Source organism: Ovis canadensis, chromosome 18 (genome assembly GCF_042477335.2).
Source record: "Ovis canadensis isolate MfBH-ARS-UI-01 breed Bighorn chromosome 18, ARS-UI_OviCan_v2, whole genome shotgun sequence".
Lineage (NCBI taxonomy): Eukaryota > Metazoa > Chordata > Mammalia > Artiodactyla > Bovidae > Ovis > Ovis canadensis.
In genome coordinates this window covers 71,563,023-71,589,668 of record NC_091262.1, presented here as the reverse complement: position 1 = coordinate 71,589,668, position 26,646 = coordinate 71,563,023, and the positions used below count along the sequence as shown (strand labels likewise).

The following is a 26,646-nucleotide window of genomic DNA, read 5'->3' as shown; positions in this document are numbered from 1 at the left end:
ATTACTTTTGACAGTGTCAGTAAATCTGACTCTAAATTCAGCCACAACACAATTAAGCTCCTGCCGCCCACCTGTACCCCTGCAGGTGGCACTTTCAGCTTCTCAAATTGCAGGTACAAATAGCAGTAGCTCCTTTAATATTTCCAAGTTACAGAAGACTAGCACTGTTAACTCAAACCTCTCCAATTTTCAATAAAGGGCTTAATGGGCCCCAGATTCAATATATTCTCAGTGACCTATAATGCAGAACCTTCCTGCTACAGTTATATAAAGGGCATAATTAGAGCTATAGCCTAGAGTTCAGGTTTTTTGAGCTCTGTATATACAATGAAAATGAAAGGCACACTCACCCACTTGCTTCTTTTTAATGTGATTTTTAAAAGTGTTCGTGCTCTAAATAAACTGGTATTAGAGTTCTAGAAAATTGTATAATGTATTAAGACTGTGGAACCTCAGGCTCAAACATCTTCAATTCTCTCCTCTCTAGAAAACACTTTTAATTTCTGTTCAAGGACCAAAGTTCTTTGAGGAATGCAGTGACTCTCTCTGGGTCTATTTATGTCTATCTTTACAGTTGCAGGACCTCAAAGAAAGAAATTCAAGAAGGCAGCAACAGCAGAGAGTTGCAAAGGTTGAGAAAACATTCAGAGTTATGCAACTGGTACCATCAGTATCACACTCCTGAATTGAACACACATTGCTAATATGAGATCCAGTAAAAGCAGCCATCCATTATTACAAAGCATCCTGAGAAAGAATTGCCCTTCTGCAGTTCACAAGATAATCTTGATGGTCCAAGTTTACTCTTTCAGATTTGTACTTTTTTTTTTTAATAGAGTGTTTCTTCAAAAAAATTGTAGGTGATGAAAACAGTTTTAGTTTTCTTATATCACTTTTTCATTTTTAAATCTGAAATTCCTTTCCCTCTCCTAAACTGCAAGATATTTGCAGATATATCTGTATCCAGATATTCTTCAGTGGATTTCTTTTATACTGGAGTGAAGAGAGATGGGCAGTTGGAGCCAATAGATCAAAGATCAGACCTCAGTACTATCCTTTACTAGCTGTGGAGCTTTATTCAAATAAAGTGAGTATAATAATAAGTATAATAATACTTCTCTTAGAATGCTGATGTAGAGCTTAAATGAGGTAGTGTGTATATATGTATTAACCTGTATGTATATATGTGTGTATATATATATACATATGTATTAACCTGTATGTATATATGTGTGTGTATATATATATATATATATATATATATATATACACACACATACAGGTTAAGATTGTTGTTTAGGAGCTAAGTCATGTCCTACTCTTTTGTGACCCCCTGGACTGTAGCCCACCAAGCTCCTCTGTTCATGGGACTTCCCAGGCAAAAATACTAGAGTAGGATGGCATTTTCTTCTCCAGGGGGTCTTCCCGACCCAGAGATAGAACCTACATCTCCTGCATTGGCAGTTGGATTCTTTACCACTGAACCACCTGGATAAATGTTCCTCATTCAGTGTTATAGAAAACATAATAATAAATCAAATTGATTGGGTCACATAAGTGGAAAGGCCAGAAGTAGTTGATTTCAGAGGAAGCTTATTTAAACATCTCTAATGGTGTCACCAGGGACTCGTTTTTCCTTAGGGCACAAGTTAGCTGTACCTTAAGTCAGGCTCCCCTCTGGTAGCAGGATGGTTGCCAAGAGCTTCTGGGGCTACATCCAGGTTCAATCGTGTTTAATAGAAGAGGAGAGTCTTCCAGCATCTTCTGCAAGAGATATTTTCTTTTCCAGAAGTCTTAGTCACATCCTGGCTCTTGAGGGGTTACATATTTTCCCCTGAATGGATCTCTTAAGTCAAGGGAGTGGCATGGGGGAATCTGCTGAAAATCTTAATCAAATCAGGCAACCAGGTGTAAAATGTTGGATCAATCCCACCCAAACTCCTTGATTGGGAAAGTGAGATATTATGAGAAAAAAAGAAAGGAGCAAAATGGTTGAGGAACCATGACAGTGTGTAAGAATGTGTTTTGAAGAAGGATGCTGAGTAAATTGGGTTGAATTCCATCTCTAGGATTTGCGGAGAAAACAGACCCTTCCAAAAGATCAAGGATTGGCTGGTACCCTTGCCAATTAGACCTCTAGAACATTCCATAGCATCTTAAATACTTAAGATGATATCACCATCCTTAGTATCTTAAACACTTTAAATGATATTTTATACTTACTTTTCTATATAGTTTAGGGTTCATATATCTGTAAAGCAAATGGTTTAGCTTTGCATGTTTTTGTATTTTATAGAATTTAAGATGTTATTATTTGATGTCTCACTAAGAAAGAAAAAAAAATCTATAAATCATGACCCAGTATTAAGAGGTCACCAACTGTAACACAACAAATTTCAGCATTCCTTTAAAAATGTAAAAAAAAAAAAAATCTGTGTCTTAGAAAGGAAAAAATACAATACATGGAATTATCTTGTATGTTACTTTTGTGTTTTTAAGATCAATGTTTTTCATAGCTCAAATTCAGTGAAAGCATGAATATACCACAGCTTTTATCCATTATATTATTGATATTTGGGTTGTTATCAGTTGGCTGATATAAACAATGCTGCTATGAACCTTTTTGTTCCTATCTCCTGGCGCACATGGGCATAAGTTTCTCTATATAACCAATAGTGGATTTTTGCTGGATGCAGGACAAGCCAATTTTCTTCTTTCCTAGGTAATATCAAACTGCTTTCCCAAATGGTTCTTCCTATTTCTACTCTCACCAATAGTATGTGTTGTTGTTCTTTAGTTTCTGAGTCAACTTGTGACTCCATGGACTGTCACCAGGCTCCTTCTGTCCATAGAATTTCCCAGGCAAGAATACTGGAGTGGGTTGCCAAATTTCCTTCTTCAGGGGAATCTTCCCAACCAGGGATGAAATCTGTGTCTCCTGCATTGGCAGACAGGTATATGCCACTGAGTCACCAGGGAAGCACCACCAGTAGTATAGTGAATTCCTAATCACCCACATCTTCATCAACACTTGGACTTGTCCCTTTTTTAAAAAATTTTTAACCAATGTGATGAGCCAGTATTATTATCTTATTGCAGCTCTATAATTTGTACTTCCATTATATTAACCCAGTTAAGCACCTTTTCATTTGTTTTATTTTGATTTCTTCATGTTTAGGTTTTTTGAAAATTACTTCACAATTATTTTTTACCAATGTGTTATTTGTCTTTTCACTCTCCTTACTGTGTGTTCTGATTAACTGAAGCTCCTGTTTTAAATGTAGCTGAATCTATGTGTAGGGGAGGCAAAACTTTACTTCTACCCTCTTAAGGTCTCTGACAGGGACTGAGAAGTAAGTTGACACACACAGATTAACAAGGAAAGGCATACAGATTCTTACATGTGCATGGGATCCTCTCAGTTCAGTTCAGTTTAGTCACTCAGTCGTGTCTGACTCTTTGCGACCCCATGGACTGCAGCACGCCAGGCCTCCCTGTCCATTACCAACTCCCGGAGTTTACTCAAACTCATGCCCATTGAGTCGGTGATGCCATCCAACCATCTCATCCTCTGTTGTCCCCTTCTCCTCCAGCCTTCAATCTTTCCCAGCATCAGGGTCTTTTCAAATGAGTCAGCTCTTTGCATCAGGTGGCCAAAGTATTGGTGTTTCAGCTTCAACATCAGTCCTTCCAATGAATATTCAGGACTGATTTCCTTGAGGATGGACTGGTTGGATCTCTTTGCAGTCCAAGGAACTCTCAAGAGTCTTCTCCAACACCACAGTTCAAAAGCATCAATTCTTCAGTGCTCAGCTTTCTTTATAGTCCAACCTTCACATCCATACATGACCACTGGAAAAACCATAGGCTTGACTAGACGGACCTTTCTTGGCAAAGTAATGTCTCTGCTTTTGAATATGCTGTCTAGGTTGGTCATAACTTTCCAGGGAATTTCCAAGGAATAAGCATCTTTTAATTTCATTGCTGCAGTCACCATCTGCAGTGATTTTGCAGCCCAAAAAAATTAAGTCTGACACTGTTTCCACTGTTTCCCCATCTATTTACCATGAAGTGATGGGACCAGATGCCATGATCTTAGTTGTCTGAATGTTGAGTTTTAAGCCAACTTTTTCATTCTTCTCTTTCACTTTTGCCAAGAGGCTCCTTAGTTCTTCTTTGCTTTCTGCCATAAGGGTGGTGTCGTCCGCACATCTGAGGTTATTGATATTTCTCGCAGCAATCTTGATTCCAGCTTGTGCTTCATCCAGCCCAGTGTTTCTCATGATGTACTCTGCATATAATAAGTTAAATAAGCAGGGTGACAATATACAGCCTTGACATACTCCTTTTCCTATTTGGAACCAGTCTGTTGTTCCATGTCCAGGTCTAACTGTTGCTTCCTGACCTGCATACAAATTTCTCAAGAGGCAGGTCGGGTGGTCTGGTATTCCCATCTCTTTCAGAATTTTCCACAGTTTATTGTGATCCACACAGTCAAAGGCTTTGGCATAGTCAATAAAGCAGAAATAGATGTTTTTCTGGAACTCTCTTGCTTTTTCCATGATCCAGTGGATGTTGGCAATTTGATTTCTGGTTCCTCTGCCTTTTCTAAAACCAGATTGAACATCTGGAAGTTTATGGTTCACATACCTTTGAAGTCTGGCTTGAAGAATTTTGAGCATTACTTTACTAGCGGGTGAGATGAGTGCAATTGTGTGGTAGTTTGAGCATTCTTTGGAGAAGGCAATGGCAACCCACTCCTGTATTCCTGCCTGGAAAATTCCATGGACAGAGAAGCCTGGTAGTCTACAGTCCATGGGGTCACAAAAAGTCGGACACGACTGAGTGATTTCACTTCACTTGAGCATTCTTTGGCATTGCCTTTCTTTGGGATTGGAATGAAAACTGACCTTTTCCAGTCCTGTGGCCACTGCAGAGTTTTCCAAATTTGCTGGTATATTGAGTGCAGCACTTTCACAACATCATCTTTCAGGATTTGAAATAGCTCAACTGGAATTCCATCACCTCCACTAGCTTTGTTCATAGTGATGCTTCCTAAGGCCCACTTGACTTCACATTCCAGGATGTCTGGCTCTAGGTGACTGATCTACAGGAAAGCTAAGACCCAAAGAAGCAGTTAGAGCTGAATATTTATACACTAAGCTCTGTGTTGTACAAAGAGTAATAAATTGTTGAAACTGACAAGACAAAAGGGCTTGGCCCAGAGCAGTTAACAGTGGAGAATGAATAGGAAGATAAAGGTTAGCAAGATATGCTTGTATAAATTTCCCTCATTCTTGATTACTGTCTCTGGTGATGAGAATATTTTTTTCCTCCTGGTATAGGCAAGATATCTTTCACATCGTTCAAGATCACTGTCAGGGGCACTTTGACACATATGTTTCATTCCTCTTCATTTTTCAGACTCCAGAAGATTCAGAACAATGCTTGGAAACGGGGAACAGTATCATTATTGCAAAACATAGGAGGAAACAGAATTTTCCTTTTCTTCACGATTATAAAACTCACCTTCTATATTCTATTTCTAGAAAGATGAGCCAAGGGAGGGGCTGTGGTGGATGCTTACATTTGGTGGAAAAATGAAGTTTCAGATCGGAGTAACAGAATATGGTATACACAGTTAGAAAAGGAAGGATCTGGGTTTTAGCCATAGGTGACCAGGTGGATGGGGTGACACATTGATGGAGGGAGCACGGAGAGGAAGAACAGAACATTCAATTGCAAGAGACAGAAATGTACTGTTTTAATCCACCTCCAATCAGTTTAAGATGAAAAAAGGAGAGTTAGTGCAACTTAGCAACTCATAAAAACTGAAAGACTAGGAATGGATTGGTTTAGGGCAAGCTATGCCCAGGAGTTCAAATGATGTCAGGACTTCCCTTTCTCAGTTTCTCTGCTTGTTTCTGCTTGCGGTCTCCATTCTCTCCTATTGCTCATGTCTTTCTCCTCGTAGCTAAGGAAGATAATTTACGTTGTCCTTTAAGGTCAAAATTCCAGAGAAATAGATTTTTTAAAAAATCTCCTAGGATAACTTCATAGAAATGTCCAGAATAGATGCTGATTCGCTGACTTGTGTCACAGGCCCACTAGGTCTGTTTGACTCTAGAGTGCATACTCTTCACCACCACTGAATACTATCTTAGCACTTAAAAAAAATATGTATATATATATATATACATATTTTTTTTTAGTCTGCCTTCTTATTAGAGTCTAAGCTCCTCAAAGACAAAGAATCATTTATTTTTTACCTGGTGCATCTATTGCTGTGCTTGGCATATGGCATTGGACGCATTTTAAAAAAGAAAAATATGTGTAAGAGTGAACTGAAATAGATAAATCTAAACTCTAACAGATGATGTGTAAAGCAAGTATATTCAGTATCTTGTAAGTGCAACTAAATAGTATAATAAGAAAACACAAGATAGATGAATTAAAGGGTGGAAAAAAATCATGGACCACTTACACATGGTTTCTATAAAGGTAAATCACACCCAATTAGTCTACTGCTGCTGCTGCTGCTAAGTCGCTTCAGTCATGTCCAACTCTGTGTGACCCCATAGACAGCAGCCCACCAGGCTCCCCCGTCCCTGGGATTCTCTAGGCAAGAACACTGGAGTGGGTTGCCATTTCCTTCTCCAGTGCATGAAAGGGAGAAGTGAAAGTGAAGTCGCTCAGTCGTGTCCAACTCTTCGCGACCCCATAGACTGCAGCCTACCAGGCTCCTCTGCCTATGGGATTTTCCAGGCAAGAGTACTGGAGTGGGGTGCCATTGCCTTCTCCAACTAGAAGAACGCTAGTCTACTAGAGTTCTTCAAATATGCAGATAGAGAAAAGGACAAAGTGAAACCAGCAGACCTTATTTGGCTTTTCAAAAAGCCTTTTGATACATTTCCACGACAAAGGCTTTTAGAAAAATGGTGCCACCCTCAGATTTTAGAATGCTGTTGTTGTTCAGTTGCTCAGTCATGTCCAACTCTTTGCCATCCCATGGACTGCAGCATACCAGGCTTCCTTGTCCTTCACCATCTCCTGGAGTTTGCTCAAACTCATTTTCACTGAGTTGATGATGCCATCTAACCATCTCATCCTCTATCGTCCCATTCTCCCCTGCCTTCAATCTTTCCCAGCATCGGGATCTTTTCTAATAAGTTGGCTCTTTTCTAATGAGTTGCCAAAGTATTGGAGCTTCAGTTTCAGCATCAGTCCTTCCAATGAATATTCAGGGCTGATTTTCTATAGGATTGACTGATCTCCTTGCAGTCCAAAGGACTCTCAGGAGTCTTCTCCAGCACCACAGTTCAAAAGCAACACTTCTTCAGTGCTGAGCCTTCTTTATGGTCCAACTCTCACATCCATACGTGACTATTGGAAAAACCATAGCTTTGACTATACAGACCTTTGTTGGCGAAGTAATGTCTCTGCTATTGTTGGTATTATTTTACTTTTGTTTGTTAAAGTGTGCCTAGAAAGCAGAATCTAAGTCAAGCAATGAAGATTTGGAATAAATGAGAAACTGTAAGTATGTGCACGCTAGGTGCTTCAGTCATGTCCAACTCCGTGCAACCCTACGGACTGCAGCCTGCCAGGCTCCTCTGTTCATGGAATTTTCCAGGCAAGTATACTAGAGTGGGTTGTCATGGCCTCCTCCGGGGGATCTTTCACACCCAGGGACTGAACTCTTACATCTCCTGCACTGGCAGGTGGATTCTTTAACACTAGAGCCACCTGGGAAGCCCGAAAGTGTAATAGTGGGGACCAATCTTATGTAATGTTTTGTAAATTATCAAAAGGTGGTTAGGACAAGGAAATTTTTAGTTTGCATATAATAGGTCTTTCAGTTTGTGTAATATTTAGCTAAAGACAAAGGTCAAATAATAGAAAATAATGGTAGGTGTCTTGAACTTAGACAAGATTCATTAAGGCATTTACGGGAAGTAGACCCTGATGCTGGGAAAGATTGAGGGCGGGAGGAGAAGGGGACAATAGAAGATCAGATGGTTGGATGGCATCACCGACTCAATGGACAAGGGTTTGGGTGGACTTCAGGAGTCAATGATGGACAGGGAGGCCTGGTGTGCTGCGGTTCATGGGGTTGCAAAGAGTCGGACACGACTGAGTGACAGAACTGAACTGATAACAGTACAGGGGAACAGGATGTGGGCACCCAGAGCCAAACCTTTTCTCCAACTAGATGGGCCTATTTCCCTTGTATTTTCTCACTTTTCCATGTATTTATCTCCTGTCACCACACGCACACACACACACACACACACACACACACCCCTACCTCAAACACACACATACACACATACACATGCTCAGTTGAAGAAACCCCTACCAGTTAGGAGCGATATTTTTTTCCTGACAATGGAATGCTACAATCTCTAAACCTTTGAGGACTGGGGTTGAGGAAAGATGCATGGGTTGAAAGGTTAGGGGCGGGGAAATGAAATAATATCAATTGGAAAGAAATATCTTTGCAAGGAAGTAAGGAGGTGATGAGTGAGCACAAGAAAGATACATCTAATCTGAAGAAAGTCCAGAGAAAACCAATGATCACATTCATAAAGTCCTTTCCTGATAAAAAAGAAAAAAAGAAAAAGAAACCTAAATCTTCCAACCAAACGTGAAGTGTATAAAATAATACAGGACCAAGAAACGGTTAAAAACACATCACAAAATTTGAAAGTCCTCTTAGTCTTTTAAGCTTAGAGATGGTTTGAGAACAAGACTTGGAGGCATGACTTAGAAAACTTGTTTCTCAAAGGATGGGTAGAGATTGACAAAGCAAGTACTTTCAAGAGGGATTTAAATAAATTCCCAGAGGACAAATACACGACGTATTGAAAAGCCTGTCAGAGAACTGTGAGGGGTGATTTGTCTGATGACCAGGGTGAGACTGTCTGGGTTCTAGTCTTGGCTTGTCCACTTACTAATGCAGAATGTACGCCCGGGGGGCAAACGACTTAGTATTTTCGAGTCTATTTCCTTAGTTGTAAAAGGATACTTGTCCTTTTTCTTGTAAAAGTAAGGTTGTAAAGGATACTTGTAATACTTGTCCCCACTACCTCAAAGGGTGGGGTTTTGGTGTTCAAAGGAAGCCATGCATTTAACAGTGTTTTTGCAAACTGTAAGGTGTTCCATAAATATGTGTTTTTGTTAATGCATCGCTGAAACTCCCAGACGAGGGGTATCTGGGGAGAGTGATTTGGCTCTCCCACGTGGCGACTGTGAGCTTTCACCAGTTCTTATCCCAGGTTTATGGGAGTATCTCGCTAAGGAAAACTTTTCAGTGTCTGACTTAAATCCTCTATACAATGAGCAAGATGGTGTTTGTAAAAGTATCATACAGACAGGGCTTAAGATAAACTGTCAAGAAGTCACCCAAACGCCAAGACTAAAAAAAAAAAAAAAAAAAGATATTTCCGCGGACGTAGCCTTCGTTTTGAGAAAGATGCACTGTGAGTTCTAGATCAGGATGCCGGCTGCCGAATGCAAACAAAAATTGGTAAAATCGGTCGTCCGGTAACGTTGTTATTATAGTTCCATTCTGACAGATTTAAACGATTTGCCACAGTTCCCTGCAATAAGCAGGATACGAGCATCCAACTCCGAGCAGAGAGCCGGAATAATGCGCGCGCACTCGGCTCGGACCGCTCCCGGGTCCCGTGAGCGCGCCTCCCGGGCCAGCCCCGGCGCGCGCGCTGCCGGTGGTCCACGTGACCCCGGGCGCGGCGACGGCGAGGACGGGCGGGGACTCGGGCCGGCTCCGCAGCGCCGCGCAGGCGCGCCAGGTCCGCGCTGAGCCGAGCCCCTCCTGCCCGCTCCAGGCGTCAAAATGGCGGCGAGGGGAACCTGGAGAAGCCTCGGAGCCTGAGCCACTGACAGGAGCGGAGAGGGGGGCGGCGGCGGCAACGGCAGGAGGAGGATGGCCCGGGGCGCTGGCGCCGGTGCGGACGGCGGTGCTGGTGGTGGCGGCGGCGGGGGCGACGGCCGCGGTCCCAGCGGCGACAGCAGCAGCAGCAGCGGCGGGAGGAGCCTCCGGGGTGAGTGTCCCCCTCGATGTCTACGAGGCTGTGAGGCGAGGCTGTGCCCGGCGCGGCGCTGGGCGTCCCGGCGGGGAAGGGGCTGGTGCGTGAGCGGCGGGGGCGCAGGGCTGGGGCCGGGCCGCCGCGCGGGGCCGCGGGCCGGAGGGAGGCAGCGGTCCGTCTGGGGCTAAGGCGGCGGCGGCGGCGGCAGACTGACCGGTCCTGGTGCGCTCCGAGGGGCGGGCTGGGCTGTGCGCCGTCGTCCCCGGGGCTGGAGCCGCGAGGTGTGGCGCTCCCGAGCTGGGATAGCGGCCGGGCCGGCTCCCGACTCAGGGCTCCGAGGGGCGGGACCCGCCGCTCCCCGGACGCCGGGAAACCGCTCCCGAGACCCGGGCGCGCGTTTACCCGGGCTGCCGGGCTGCGACCGCCCGAGGGTGGGCGTGAGAGCGGCCGGCCGGCTTCGGGGGTCGGGGAGAGCAGGCCTGGGGACCGCTGCTCCCGGGGAGAAGTTGGATTGTCCGGGTAAGTTACTGTTTCGGGATCGAACTGGAACTGGCTCTTTGGTAGGTTGAGAGAGAGACGAGACAATACAGAGTGTTTGATAAAGAAGTCTGTGCTTGGAGTACTTGAAAGGCTAAAAGCGTGCATTCAGCATCTCGTCATTTGCACAGATGTTTATTTACTAGCCTTGCCCCGAAGATGAGAACTTTCTCTCACAGTTTGCGGGGGTTGGGGGGGAAAGCTCTGAGCAGTGCTGCTCCTCTTTTGAAATACAATAGCACCTCTTCATATACCAGCACAGATAATAAGTACTCTGGATTAGGCCTAATTTGCAGAAGCAGTCTTGGTTTTTACCAGAAATCTGTTCCCTCTGCTAAAATATCTTACCGTGATAAAGAAAGAGACATTTTTACAATCTTTTGTCTCTCAGTGGCATCCATTTCTTTTAGATTGCTGAAATCTATTACTTTCTTCCCGGAGACGTGGAAGAAAGATTTGAAATTGCAAGAATCATACGCTTTAATGGCAGCTGTGACGAAACTTGTCCTAGAATTTTGAAGTCAGAAAAACCTTGAGCGATCTGGTGTGACTTGTTTTAGAGCCGGGAAACTAGGCTCAGGGAAATGAGCTACTCGCTGTGGGTCCTGCAGCTGGCCAGGGATTGGACCAAAACGGGGATCTAGGCCTCTCTCCTCCCCATTTAGAGAGCATTTTTCACTCACTGCTGAACCCCCTGTTCTTCACTGATTGCATTCTTCACCACCATCCTCCCTGGGTCTTTGTGCAATAGAGTTGAAAGGAGAAGTCAGAGAGTGCGCCTCATGCTGATTCTTGACAGTTGCTGTCAGTTACCCCAAGTAACTGATGAAGATTTTTTTCCTGACCTGAATTTAATAAAAACCAACTGACATTTCATTTAGAGTTTTCATAGGCCTGTGACTGTATTTCTGTCCAATTATAGCATTGCTCGTGTTTGCATGCATTCTGTAAAACCATAGGTTCATATTATGTCCCGCAAAACCTAACTACTATCTTGTTCGATTCAGCAATACCAGGTTTTAAACAGGTTCTTTGTATCAGACTCTCATTTTAGCCTTTAAAATACCTGTGTTATACCACCTGGTTTCCTCATAATCGCAGCAATTTCTGTGTTGTGTGTCACAGATTAACCTTCAGAGATAGTCATGTCACATGATTCTGATTTCATATTCTAGTCATTGAAACTCACACACCAAAGTTGTGACTTGTGTTCAGTTACACAGGTGATTATTGAAGATCTGTTTTGTATTTTGCAGTATTAGGTGCTGCAGAAGAAAGAAGCAAGTGTAGTATATAGACTTTGCCCTCAGAAAATATAAGCTGTACCCCTCTGAGCCTAGAAAACAATCTAGTTAAAGTTCTCTCAGGACAAATAATGCTGTACGTTTTCTGGTTAAAGGGAGATGAGTAAGGCCTCAGGAGTCTAAATAACTTCCTGGAACACTTGAGACTTGAGCTAGCTTCTGTGAGGGTTTAGATTTACAGAGAGATTGGAGCAGTTACGTTGTGAGGGAAAAGCAAGAGTATAAGGTGGAGATTAGTTTTAAGGGAGGGGAAAAGAGGAAAACTTAGATGACCACTGAACTTCCTTGGGAAGACATTAGACTATTGAAAGGGTATCTGTTTGTAAAAGGGTTTGAGTGCCAGATTGAGGAGATTTGGATTTTTATCCTCTTGTGCAAGGTATGGGAAGTCTTTGAAACTTCGGAGGCCAAACATTAGTTTGATAAAACTGCCAAGATGCACCTGTCAGTGATCCGTTGATTGAGTTAGAATAAGGTTGAGTGGAATGAACCAGGGAAAATAGCTGCTGCAGTACTTGGGTAGGAAGAGATTAGATCCTAACACTAAGATAGGAGTCCCTAGAAAAGATGCACAGCAAGTATAATTTTGTTGTTGTTTTTATCATGGTAAAATACACATAACATAAAGTTTGCCATCTTTACCAGTTTTAATTGTACAGTTCTGTGGCATTAAGTACATCCACTTTGTATTGCAACCACTACCACCACCCATTTCCAGAGCTCTATTCATCTTTCTCAACTGAAACTCTGTTCCCAGTAAACACTAACTCCCACTTCCTTTTATGCCCAGCCCATGACAGCCACTTTTCTGCTTTCCTTCTCTATGATTACTGTATGTATTTAATGTAAGTAGACTCATACAATATTTTTCCTGGCTTATTTCACTTAGTTACCATAATGTTCATCCAAGTTGTAGCATTTGTTAAAATTTCCTTCCTATTTAAGGCTGAATAATATTCCATTGTATATAATCTGTTAGTTGATACTTTGTATGCGTCCACTTTTTGGCTATTGGACTAATTGTTACCATGTACATAGATGTACAGGTATCTGAGTCCTTGCTTTCATTTCATTTGGGTATATATCCAGAAAACTTTACATTTCCACCAGCATGTGTCAGAGTTCAGTTTCTTCACATCCTCACCAGTACTTGTTCATTTCATTATTTTGATAACATCCATCCTAATGGGTATGAAGTGATATCTCATTGTGGTTTTCACTTGAGTTTCTCTATGGTATTTGTATCTCTTGTACTTATCAGCCTTTTGAATTGGAGAAATAATCTATTTTAAGTTCCGACTCAGTGACTTCACTTTCACTTTTCACTTTCATGCATTGGAAAAGGAAATGGCAACCCACTCCAGTGTTCTTGCCTGGAGAATCTCAGGGACGGGGGAGCCTGGTGGGCTGCCATCTATGGGGTCACACAGAGTCAGACACGACTGAAGTGACTTAGCAGCAGCAGCAACAGCCTATTTTTTAAATTAAGTTGTTTTTCTGTTGAGTTGTAGGAGCTCTTTGTATATTCTGGATGCCAGTCCCTTATCAGATATATGATTTTCAAATATTTTTGCCATTCCATGCATTACCTTTTCACTCTGTGGTGTGTATTTTGATGCACAAAATGTTTTAATTTTAATGAAGTCCAGCTGATCTAGTTTTTTCTTTTATTTTGTTTATACTTTTGGTGTTACATCTGAGAAATTACTGCCAAGTCCAGTGACATGAAGCTTTCCCCTTTTAAAACCCTTCTAATAGTTTTGCCCTCAAAAAAACTCTTATAGTTAGGTCTTTACATGTGAATATCCAGTTTTTCCAATACCATTTGCTGAAAAGACTATCTTTTCTCCAGTGAATAGTCTTGGCATCTTTGTCAAAAATCCCTTGATCATACATTCAGGGCTTTATTTTTGAAATCTTCTATTCCATTTGTCTGTAAGTCTGTCTTTATGGTGGTACCAAGCTCTTTTGATTACTCTAGCTTTATAGTAAGGTTTGAAATCAGAAGTATGAGGCCACCAACATTATTCTTTTTTGAAATTGTTTTGGCTATTTAGGGTCCCTTAAGATTGTTCCATATAAATTTTAAGATAGATTTTTCTGTTTCTGCAAGAAAAAATGTCATTGGGATTTTTTTGATGGGGATTGGAGTGCATCTATAGGTTCTTTGGAATAGTGTTGACATCTTTTCTTGTCTTCCAATCTGTGAACAACAGATGTCTTTCATTTATTTGTGTTTAATTTCTTCCCACAACATTTCGTAGTTTTCAGTATAAAAGTCTTTCATCTCTTTGGTTAGGTTTGCTCCTAAATATTCTTTTTGGTGATTGTAAATGTGATTTCTTTTTTGGATTGTTCATTGTTACAGAACACAACTCATTTTTATGTGTTGATTTTGTATCCTGCAACCTTTCTGAATTCATTTATCCTAACAGGTTGTGTGTGTGTGTGTGTGAGAGAGAGATCTTTAGAGTTTTTAATATATAAGATGATGTTATCATAAAACAATGATAATTCTACTTCTTTCCAATTTGAATACGTTTTCTTTGCTTTTCTTGCCTAATTGCTCTGGCTAGGAGTTCTAGTATTATACTGAGTAGAAATGATGAAAATGAATATCTTTGTCTTGTTCCTCATCTTAGCGAGAAAGCTTTCATCTTTGACCATTAAGTATGATGTTAGCTGTGGGTTTTTCATGTATAACTTTTCTTATGTTGAGTTAGTTTCCTTATATTCCTGGTTTGTTGAGTGTGTTCACAGGTATGTTTTAAGAAAAGAAAATTCAGTTTCAGGCGCTGAGTTTCTGCCTGGTGAAAGTTTTGCAGTCATAAGTCATCCATTTTACCTGTCTGAGGCCTAATTTCCTCATCTGTAAGGAGAAAGCAGTACAGACACACGCAGTGTTTACACAGCAGCTTTGCCGCCTTGTATTCTTTATTCCATTCTTTCCCTCCCTATTACCACTTCTTTACGACTCTGGACTGTTCATCGAATGGCCTACCAGCTGAATCGCTGCTGTTTGTTCTCCCACGTTCCCTCTCCTTCTCTGCAATTCTCTATATTGCTACCACACTTTAAAAAAAACAACAACCCAATTGAAGGATGTTTCTTTTCCACCTAAAAAACTTGTGTTGAGTTCCCATTGTCTACTGGATAAAGTCCCAACTCATAGAAGTTTCATAAACTGTGTCCAACCTTAGATTTCCCGTCACTCCAGCCTTGCTAAACTGTTTCTCTTGTTCCTTGTACTGTTTTAGTGTGTTTATCCCAGTGTTTGAAGTTCTTTTTCATTGCCATCCAGGAGACTCTGAGAAGATGACTCATCACCCATTTCAGCGGTAGATTTTGATTACACCAAGCCAATCAGCTCAAGGCATTCCCCTGTAAATTATTATTTGTCCAAGTTAAACTGGACAAGGAAAGAGAGAGTCTATTTTTGGGGAAGAAGGTTTTTTTTCCCCAGTGGCCACTGGCAGCTGTTTTGTGACCACAGGGAATGATGAAGCAAGCCCAGAGGATGGCAGAACAGAGAGGTAGAATGAATGTAGGTCCACGATAATATCATTTTAGATGCCTATTGTGCTGGGCCTGGGACTTTCCCTATGGTGAGATTTCTGTTCATTAATAAATCCCTGTTGTGTAAGCCAATTTGGGGTTATTTGCAATTAAAAGTCTCCTGATTCTTAGAGCCATCTTTATTCTTTAAGACCCAGTTCAAAAGTTATTTTACCAGTAATCATATACTCAATCCCTTAGTACTTTGGACCTTTCTTCCGGTTCTTATTGTACTGTATTATCACCAGTTGCTTGTACGTTTGACTCCTCCACATAACTCTCTGTACTTGGAGCAAAAGCCTACAGGATGTGGCATAGTGTCTGGTAAATTGTAGAGAGTGAGTTGTTGGGATGAAATAATAGCATAAGAAAGTGCTTTGTAAACAATCTTTTAGTAAATTTGAGGCATATTATTGTATTTAAAACTAAAGTGAGATGGAAAAATCAATTAGGCCAGGCATGCAAGGTGTTCTTTGCTTGCCCTTGTTTTCTAAAAATATTGACGAAGGTTAAAAGTTTGACGATCTCCTCTGGCTACAATTCCTTAAATTTTATGAAAATCTTACCTACTAAAGCAGAAATCATGGAATGAGCAATAATGAATTGTGTTGTTAGTGTGTAATTTCCTTTCTTCTTTAGGGGGAGACTGAATGCCAAAACAACCTCAAGTACAGTGTATTTTCCCCATGAATTCTGAAATTGTGCTGTGTGCTAAGTCTTTGCAGTCGTGTCCGACTCTTCGCCATCCCATGGATTGTAGCCTGCCAGGCTCCTCTGTCCATGGGATTCTCCAGGCAAGAACACTAGAGTGGGTTGCCATGCCCTTTTCCAGCGGATCTTCCCAACCCAGGGATCGAACCCAAGCCTCCTGCATTGCAGGCGGATTCTTTACCTCTGAGCCACCAGAGAAGCCCATTCTGAAATTATAGTTACTTTGTGTTTTATCTGGAGTTTACTTTAGAGAAAAATTCTATAATATTCTTCTTAAGACTTAATTATTCTTGTCTTCAGACTTTTCCCAAACTATTTCTTGCTTGCTTGAGACAAGACATGAGAATTTTCTGGTTAGCAAAAAAGCTTTGTGGCAGAACTAGGTGAGTTGGTAGTGAATGTTAGTGATAGCTTATTGCAGAGAGATCTCATTATAGCCTTGATTACAGAGTCATAGCTCTGTCACCTGCTTCAACAGTAAAGTCTGAGAAAGGAGGAAGGATGGGGAAGCAGAGTTAAAATTCCCAACTTGGTATATTTCTCCATCTGTTGGCTCCAGTCAGATAAAACTTTGACTTGGTGGTTTGTAGTTGCTTTTGAAATGAGGTAAAGGAGAATCCAGTATACATTAGAAATTGTAGTGTCATGCGTTGGGGTAGGCAGGTTTGTGAGCAGCCTTCATGTTTTGGTGTCTAGTTGCTTGTTCCCTCTGTACCTTAGTTTCTGCATCTGTAAAGTGAATAGTATCACCTTCCTTAGAGTTCTTTTTTGATTAATTAAAACAGCCTATATGAAAACACAATATAGTGTTCTGAACAGAGATGTTCAGGCATCTCGTTTTTTCTCTATCAACTTTTCCACATTAAGTGAATGTTTTTAATGCTGTTTGGATCTCAGCTTTTGAGAACTGCAGCCAAGAACTCTCTTCTTTATGTGGGCATTCTTTCTATCGTGTGGGCTCGTTAACTCTTGAATGTGGGCCTGATTTCATTCTCCATTTGTGTATATGTTTAGCAAAACTCTCTAAAATAAAGTTCAAACTCCCTTTCATGGGTCAAATGGCTTTTTGTTATCCAGCCTCTGCCACCTCTCTGGGCTCATATCTTTCCTACTGCCAAACCCCTTCCCATTCGCACTCTGCGTGTAGAATTGCTCTAAGTTCCTTAGTGAACCAAGTTTTGTTCTTTCCTTGGGCCTTCACATAGTCAATTTCCTTTGCTGTTTAGAGCTTTATTTTGGTATCCCAACCCCTTTCCTCATTACCTTCACCAAGAAAAAAGTTCACACTTACAGTCTTAGGTCTTATCTCAGATGTTACTTTCTCAACAACCCCATAAAGTGAATACTTCATCATTAGACACAGAGAAGATAAACAGTTTGCCCAAAATCACAAACTTTATAAATGGATCTGGATCCAAACCTAGATAGTTCAGCTCTAGAGTTCATCCTCACTAATTTGTACTTCCTCTACATTGTAATTACCTATTTACCAGCTTGTGTGTGTATGTGCTAAGTTGCTTCAGTGATGTCTGACTTTGTGCGACCCCATGGACTGTAGCCTGCCAGGCTCCTCTGTCCATGGGTTTCTCCAGGCAGGAAGACGAGAGGGTTGCCATTTCCTTCTCCAGGGGATCTTCCCAACCCAGGGATCAAACCAGCATCTCTTAACATCATCTCCTACTTTGGCAGGCAGATTCTTTACCACTAGCGCCACCTGGGGTCATTTACCAGCTTGTCTCTATATAATTAAAAAAAAAATTGGACTGCACCCAGTCTTAGTTGCAGCCTGCGGGATCTAGTTCCCTGACCAGTGATCAAACTGGGCCCCCTGTATTGGGAGTGTGGGGTCTTTGCCACTGGGCCACCAGGGAAGTCCTATCCCTAAAGAATTTTGAAGCAGAAATTACATCTATCTTTTTCATTGTTATATCCTTGTAAGCCTATTATTAGCACATAGTTCATGCTTGGGAAACATATAAGTGAATGAAAATTCTCTTGAGAGCAGAATTTTTTATTAAATTTCTCTTAGTACTTTTCACGTAATGCATGTCAGTAAATAGTCTTTTCATGCTTATGATACAAAGTGAAAAGTATATGATCAAGTTCGTTGTGTTTTTGAAATATTTTGCACTTTGTGCCAAAGGTAGTTCAAGCTCCCTTTTTACAGTCACTGTTAATTCCTCCCGTCCTTTTATAGCAGTGTTACTTGACTTCTTAAACTGGTGCTCTCTTTTGTAGGCCTCCATTTCACATGGTATTCCAATGAACTATTAAAATATAGATTATTTATACCTGCTTTCTAAATGGTACATAGGAGATTTTTTTATAAATTATAAATTTTATAACTAGTACATGGACTCTAATCATTTATATCTATTAACCTTTTAATGGGTGTGATTGCTGTACATATTTGAAACTTAGGAAAAAATAGAAGTACCCACATTTTAAACCTTGGTGGTAGCCCAAAAGATAAATGGTTTATCTGTTCACGGGGTAAATAATGATTTAAGGCATGCACATTGTCATTCATGTATATGGGGAAAAATTGGAATGTTGTATTTCAGTATACTTTTTCAAATAAGTAATGTCTTGAAGCTGTCCAGCTTCATGCTGTAATCAGGGTCATTAAAATGGAGAACCAGAAAAGTTTTCTTTCTCCCTGAATGTTCTCACTGTACGGAAGACTTTGCTTCTTTGGTTAATCATTCTCTCTTTTGTATCCGCTATGGTTTAGTACAAGGTTTCTCAACTTTGGCACTACTGACATGTTGCATCAGATAATTCTTTATTGTGGGGCACGGTCGTGTGTGTTGCAAAATGTTTAGCAGCATCCTCAGCCTCTACCCACTAGGTTGCAGTAGTGCCCCTTCTCATCCCTAGCTGTGACAACCGAAAACGTCTCCAGGCATGCCAGATGTCTCTGGGGGAGCAAAGTCACCCAGTTGAAAACGGATGCTTTACTGCATCTTCCCTCCTCATTTGTTATGATATCTCCCTCTTTTTCATACACACACCTTTCCAGACTTACACATCCTCTCTACCACTACCTCACTTCTTGGCACCTTTTTACAGTCTTTCTTTGAAAAGAGTTGTAAAACATCTGCTCACTCCAGGTTTTTGCTTCCGCTTCAGTTTCGTCTCTTCAGTTGTATGCAGCCACATTTTTCTGGTTTTCCTTCACATCTCTGGCAGCTCCATTTTGGTCTCCTTTATCAGCTCTACTCACTTGGGCAATGACATACTTTTTGCTTCTTTCTTACTTTTTCTGATCTAGCCTACTCTTGCCTTTCTTGCTTCGTCTCTTTGTATGTTGTCTCTCATAAACCTGTTAATTCTTAAGCTGTTCCCTCTGTTGAAACACCCTTACCTGTTCTTCTTTCTGTTTAAATTCTAACATTCTTCAAGAACCAAAGCAGATGTCATCTTCCCATGAAAGCTGTTTCTAATCACCCTCCTCTAACTTCCACGCCATGATCCTATTCTTTCTCTCTGTATTCCACTTACAGCTTTGTGTTATTCATGTACTGGAATGTGTCCTGCACTCGACAGTAAGCTCATTTTTGTATCTCTGACCTGTCTCTGACAGGTATCTCTGACCTGGCTGAGTGCCTTGCACATAGTCGGTGCTCAGACAGTTGTTAAAGCAACACTGAGGAGGTAGCAGTAGAGTGGAAAGGATTTAGTAAAAAAACGGTAATGACCTGAAAGGTGGCCAAAAGTAGGAGAAAAAGAAGAAAAATGAAGAAAATTTAAAACTGATCATCATTCTCTCCTTTCATGGTTTCTGTGATATGGGCCTGATTTCATTCTCCATTCTAAGCACCTGATTTATTAAGGACCTGTTATGAGCCAGGCTGTCTTCAAGGTAATTGGAATACAGTTATTTGAAAAGGACACAGTGTCAGTACTGTAGGAACTTAATCTCTTTGAGGATGTAGAAATCTTAGCAATTATTTGCCCCTACAGAGTGGTAAGTACTGAAACTGAAGTGTATCCAAAACTTTCCGGTCACACAGAGGAAAGGGGCGACTTCTCATTTCAAAGTAAACCTCATTCATAGACCACTTCTTAACACGCAGCCTATTCTGGTCACTGCCCAGCTGATTAGTGTTTTCCGTGGTTTTCTTAACTGTGTTCTTTCCCAGCTCCCCAATCATAGGCATTTCCTGTGCCTCAGTACTTAGCCTTCCGTTCATTCTTTTATATCCTTTTCTTCAGGAAATGAATATATTGATGGCTTCAAGACTTCAGCTGACAACTTCCAAATCCATACCAGCTACAACAGAACATTTTCTGTTGTGAAATAATAGACAAGTGTATAAACAATTTTAACTTACCTTTTTATTAAATTATTCTAAATCTGACCCCGCCATAGTCATGAAATAGAACAGTGTAAGCGTGAGCAAGCTTCCCTTGGCGGCGCACCTGGTGAAGAATCGCCTGCAGTGTGGCAGACCTGGGCTCTACCCAGGGTGGGGAAGATCCCCTGGAGAAGGGAATGGCTACCCACTCCAAGTATTCTTGGGCTTCCCCTGTGGCTCAACTGGTAAAGAATCCATCTGTAGTGCAGGAGACCTGGGTTGGAAAGATACCCTGGAGGAGCGCATGGCAACGCACTCCAGTACTCTTGCCTGGAGAATCCTCATGGACAGAGGAGCCTGGCGGGTTACAGTCCATGTGTTCGCAAAGAGTAGACACAACTGATCACCTAAGCACAGCAAACACGAGCAAAGCCTCACTCGATGCCTTGTCTCAATCATAATCACTTTAAAGTTAGCTGCCATTCTGCTTTTTATGGTAATGGCTTCTATTTAAAAAAAAAAAAGGAAAAGATTCTCTGTACCTGAATACTAACTATATATTTTTTCCAAAACAATATAGTTTCATTTTGAAAGACTGGAAGACAGTGGTGGAGGGAGGCATCTCGCTGTATTCCATTTTGTTCTTGCATTGAAATCCCTAAGAACATCCCTGGGTTCACTAGGAAGGCTGAGTGTATAGTGATACTCATGGACATCATTTATGGCAGCACAGGGTACAAAACAAAGTCAGCAAAGAAAAAAGGCCCATGAGGCGAAGTCCAGACGGTAGCAGGCCCAAGTTTCCAGGAGCCCTCTTGTGCTGGAGTGACAGAGGTCACACTTAGTACTTCCAGGATCGGCTTATGACAGCAGAAGTGAAATACTGTCTACTAGGGAAGCTCATTAGAGTCTCAGTGGAGTGCCTAGGGTTTTTATTGACGGCTGGTCAGGAAGGCATCCACTGTCTAACGGGTATCAAAATTCGAGGCTCCCAGAAGGAAAGCAGATATTGAGCATAAACCATACTGTTTGTGCACACAGTATAAGTACACACAGCTGCCCTTATCTGTTAAGGAATGGTAGAAACACGAAGTCCAAGGTCTTGAAGACCAGCCAGGGCCAGCCTTTCAAGCAGTTTTTAAGCCTGTTGTGCTTTTTTCTGCCTGATACTTTTTAATTCAAAATTTAAATAAATAAAAACTGAGTTTTCATATTGTATCATTTTCTCTTAAGATGTACCTGCACTAGCAGAGCGCAAGCCTTTACTTCATACTCCCCTGCTGTCGTATGATTGAAAGTATGTTCCGTGGAACACTGTGCATGGCCTGGTACTGGTTTTTCTTAGAAAGGTTTTCATGATTGATTAAGGTTCAGGAAGACTGAATCAAGCAGTTAAACAGATAACTTCCACAGGGCGCTCGGCCTTTTCGAGTGATGGGTGTGGCCTGGCCTCCTCCTACCCGTCTTCCCGTATCGTGCTTCCCCACTTCCCCTGCATCAGCTACCTTGACCTTCTTGCTCTTCCTGGAATTTGCTAAACTGTTGACTCTGCCTTACCTATCCAGCATCACATCACTACTGCCTCTTTCAATAAATAATGTCGAGTGTTATTTGTGTTTCTATATTATTTATATTGATGTGTTTAAGATCTCTCTTCTGTATGCTGTATGTGTTCTTTTTATGTCTTATGGGCTTATTCATATCAATAAATCAACTTATTCTTTCTCATAGCAGCCATGCCTTTCATGGCATTTATCCCAGGGTATAATTTTATTTTTGTAATTATTTCCAAACTTGGAAAACTCAGCAGTGGCCACAGGACTGGAAAAGGTCAGTTTTCATTCCAGCCCCAAAGAAGGGCAATGCCAAAGAATATTCAAACTACCACACAGTTGAGCTCACTTCACATGCCAGCAGGGCTTCCCTTGTGGCTAGGCTGGTAAAGAATCTGCCTGCAATGTGGGAGACCTGGTTTCGATCCCTGGGTTAGGAATATCCCCTGGAGAAGGGAAAGGCTACCCACTCCAGTATTCCAGCATGGGGTTGCAAAGAGTCAGACACAACTGAGTGACTTTCACTCGTACTAGCAAGGTAATGCTGAAAATTCTTCAAGCTGGGCTCCGGCAGTATGTGAACCAAGAACATCCAGATGTACAGACTGGATTTAGAAAAGGCAGAGGAACCAGAGATCAAATTGCCAACATTTGTTGGATCATAGGGAAAGCAAGGGAATTTCAGAAAAACACCTACTTCCGTTTCATTGACTTTGCTAAAGCTTTTGACTATGTGGAACACAACAAACTGGAAAATTCTTAAAGAGGTGGGAATACCGGATGACCTTATCTCCTGAGAAACTGTATGCAGGTCAAGAAGCAACAGTTAGGACCTTACATGGAACAGGCTAGTTCAAAATTGGGAAAGGAGTATGACAAGGCTGTATATTGTCATTCTGCTTATTTAACTTACATGCAGAGTACATTATGCAACGTGCTTGGCTGGATGAAGCACAAGCTGGAGTCAGGGTTGCTGGGAGAAATATCAACAACCATTTAGAAATATGGTAACAATGACCCTATATGCGAGACAGCAAAAGAGACACAGGTGTAAAGAGCAGTCTTTCGGACTCTGTGGGAGAAGGCAGGGGTGGGATGATTTCAGAGGGTAGCATTGAAACGTGTATATTATCATATGTGAAGCAGATCGCCCGTCCAGATTCGATGCATGAGACAGGGCACTCAGGGCTGGTGCACTGGGATGACCCTGGGGGATGGGATGGGGAAGGAAGTGGGAGACGGGTTCTGGATGGGGAACACACGTGCACCCGTGGCTGATTCATGTTGATGTTTGGCAAAAACCACTACAATATTGTAAAGCAATTAGCCTCCAATTAAATAAATTAATTTTTTTAAATAAGAAAAAAAAAAGGAATATCAACAACCTCAGATATACAGATGCTGTCACCCTAATGGCAGAAAAAAAGAGCCTCTTCATGACACTGTAAGAGGAAAGTAAAAAACTGGCTTAAAACTCAGCATTCAAAAATCTAAGATCATGTCATCCAGTCCCATCACTTCATGGCAAATAGAAGGGGAAAAAGTGGCAACAGTGACAGATTTTATTTTATTGGGCTCAAAAATCACAGCCAATAGTTACTACAGCCATGAAATTAAAAGACGTTTGCTCCTTGGAAGGAAAGTTACGACAGACCTAGACAGCATATTAAAAAGCAGAGACATCATTTTGCTAACAAAGGTCTGTATAGCCAAAGGTATGGCTTTTCCAGTAGTCATGTACGGATGTGAGAGTTGGACCATAAAGAAGGCTGAGTGCTGAAGAAAAGATGCTTTCAGATTGCGCTGGAGAAGACTCTTGAGAGTCCCTTGGACTGCAAGGAGATTAAACCAGTCAATCCTAAAGAAAATCAGCCCTGAATGTTCATTGGAAGTACTGATGCTGAAGCTTCAATACTTTGGCTACCTGGTGCAAAGAGTCTACTCATTTGAAAAGACCCTGATGCTGGGAAAGATTGAGGATAGGAGGAGAAGGGGGCCTCCAGAGAATGAGAGGGGTGGATGGCATCACCAACTCAGTAAACATGAGTTTGAGCAAACTGTGGGAGATAGTGAAAGAACAGGGAAGCCTAACATGCTACAGTCCATGGGGTGGCCAAGAGTTGGACATCGCTTATTGACTAAACAGCAACAACAGATTGTTTAAATGTCCATATTTCTCACTTGATTGTAAGCAATATGAGAACCAAGATACTTTGTTCATAACTATAACCATCAACACTTAGCACAGGGCGCATAGTTGGCACTTTTAAGTGTAAAATACATAGTTTTGTGGCCAGGAGTTTGTACTTATTGTATATGTTTGATTGAACCTCTGTTAGATTAATTCAGTGTTGGTGTGCTGGATTAATGAGACTGGAAGGAGAGACCAAGATTGATTTGTGACAGTTCAAGGAAGATAATAAATTGTAACTTAGTCTAAGTGGTTTGCAGTGGGATTGGTGAACCACTTTGTTACAGTGGAGAAAGATGAGGGAAAGATGCCTACAGTTTTGACACTGGATGTCCAGATGTCTTCAGCAAACAACATATGAATAGATAGGACTAATTGGGTTTCTTCTCCCCAAAAGCATCCTTCTGATAATCTGAAAAAATATCCATTTTGTTTCCAGGCAACGCCAGTTAATTTAATTATCTTCATATTAGGAATTAATAAATTTCTTAAAATTAGCAGACTGAATTACTTAATAATAGCTGTGCTGTAAAACTCTGTATCTGATGTCAGCTTTCTGCTGTGGTTGAGTGTGTTTACCTACATAATCTAATTTGGAGAAGACAAAAATTAGAACTTTTTGTATCTGATGTAAAAACGTTTACAGCAGGGAATGTGAAACCCAGGTGTTACAAAAAGAAAAGTTTGAAAAAAGTGACTATATAAAAAATTTAAACACTTATGACAAAAGCCACATAGTTTTAAAAGACTAATATAAATATTCTGCCTTGATATTTTAACATTAAAAAGTATCACAAATTAATAAAAAGAACAGCTACATAGAATAATAGCCAAAGATTATAAAATAGCCAAAGATTGTAAAGAGGCTAGTAAATATATTGAGATTCAGTTTCTCTTATAATTTTTAATATGAAGATTAAAATAATGAGATCATTTTCCCCCATCAGATTGACAAACATTAATGATGACCAGAGTTTTGATGTTCTCATGCAGAGTTGGTAGGAATGTAAATTTGCAACTTTTCTGACCAATCTCCACATCATGGTAGAAAGTGAAGAGGAACTAAAAAGCCTCTTGATGAAAGTGAAAGAGGAGAGTGAAAAAGTTGGCTTAAAGCTCAACATTCAGAAAACGAAGATCATGGCATCTGGTCCCATCACTTCATCGGAAATAGATGGGAAAACAGTGGAAATGGTGTCAGACTTATTTTGGGGGCCTCCAAAATCACTGCAGATGGTGATTGCAGCCATGAAATTAAAAGACGCTTACTCCTTGAAAGGAAAGTAATGACCAACCTAGATAGCATATTGATAAGCAGAGACATTACTTTTGGGCCAACAAAGGTCCGTCTAGTCAAGACTGTGGTTTTTCCAGTGGTCATGTATGGATGAGAGAGTTGGACTGTGAAGAAAGCTGAGTGCTGAAGAATTGATGCTTTTGAACTGTGGTGTTGGAGAAGACTCTTGAGAGTCCCTTGGACTGCAAGGAGATCAACTCTGGGATTCCTTTGGAAGGAATGATGCTAAAGCTAAAACTCCAGTACTTTGGCCACCTCATGCGAAGAGTTGACTCATTGGAAAAGACTCTGATGCTGGGAGGGATTGGGGGCAGGAGGAGAAAGGGACGACCGAGGATGAGATGGCTAGATGGCATCATGGACTCAGTGGATGTGAGTCTGAGTGAACTCCGGGAGTTGGTGATGAACAGGGAGGCCTGGCGTGCTGTGATTCATGGGGTCACAAAGAGTCAGACACAGCTGAGTGACTGAACTGAACTGAAGAGGGCAGTGGGTGTACACTGTTTGATGGCAGTGCATATGTGCTGCCACCAAATAGCATGATTAGTTTTCTATTCAGATTAGATTGTTGTTTAGTTGCTCAGTTATGACCGACTCTTTGCAGCCCCGTGGGCTGCAGCACGCCAGGATTCCCTGTCCTTCACCATCTCCCGCAGCTTGCTCAAACTCATATCCAGTGAGTTGGTGATGCCATCCAACCATCTCGTCCTCTGCATCCCGTTCTGCCTTCAGTCTTTCCCAGCATCAGGATCTTTTCAAATGACTCAGATCTTCGCAATAGGTGGCCAAAGTATTGGAGCTTCAGCATCAGTCCTTCCAGTGAATATTCAGGGCTGATCTCCTTGCAGTCCGAGGGACTTTCAAGAGTCTTCTCCAACACCACAGTTCAGAAACATCAATTCTTCAGCGCTCAGCTTTCTTTATAGTCCAACTCTCACATCCATACATGACTACTGGAAAAACCATAGCTTTGACTAGACGGACCTTTGTCGACAAAGTAATGTCTCTGCTTTTTAATATGCTGTCCAGGTTGGTCAGCAGGAAGGACTCTTAAGTCAGAATGATTAGCCAAAGACAACCTGGAATTAATCCCATCACCATAAAACCCCAAGACTGCAAGCCCTGGAATGGATCCCCCTTCCTGC

The 26,646-nt window shown here is 41.5% G+C and overlaps 1 protein-coding gene across 5 annotated transcripts in view; it reads left to right on the top strand.

The window, feature by feature from the left end:
- Positions 1-9,763: 9,763 nt before the first annotated feature.
- The window catches only part of BTBD7 (BTB domain containing 7), an 83,491-nt gene continuing 66,608 nt past the window's right edge, over positions 9,764-26,646 (top strand). For 3 of the 5 annotated variants that reach the window (XM_069559947.1, XM_069559951.1, XM_069559953.1), the window contains exon 1: positions 9,764-10,067. The gene's annotated coding sequence lies outside the window, so the exon portion shown is untranslated. The remainder of the gene's footprint in view (positions 10,068-26,646) is intronic. The other 2 variants (XM_069559948.1, XM_069559952.1) reach the window with 2 other exon arrangements.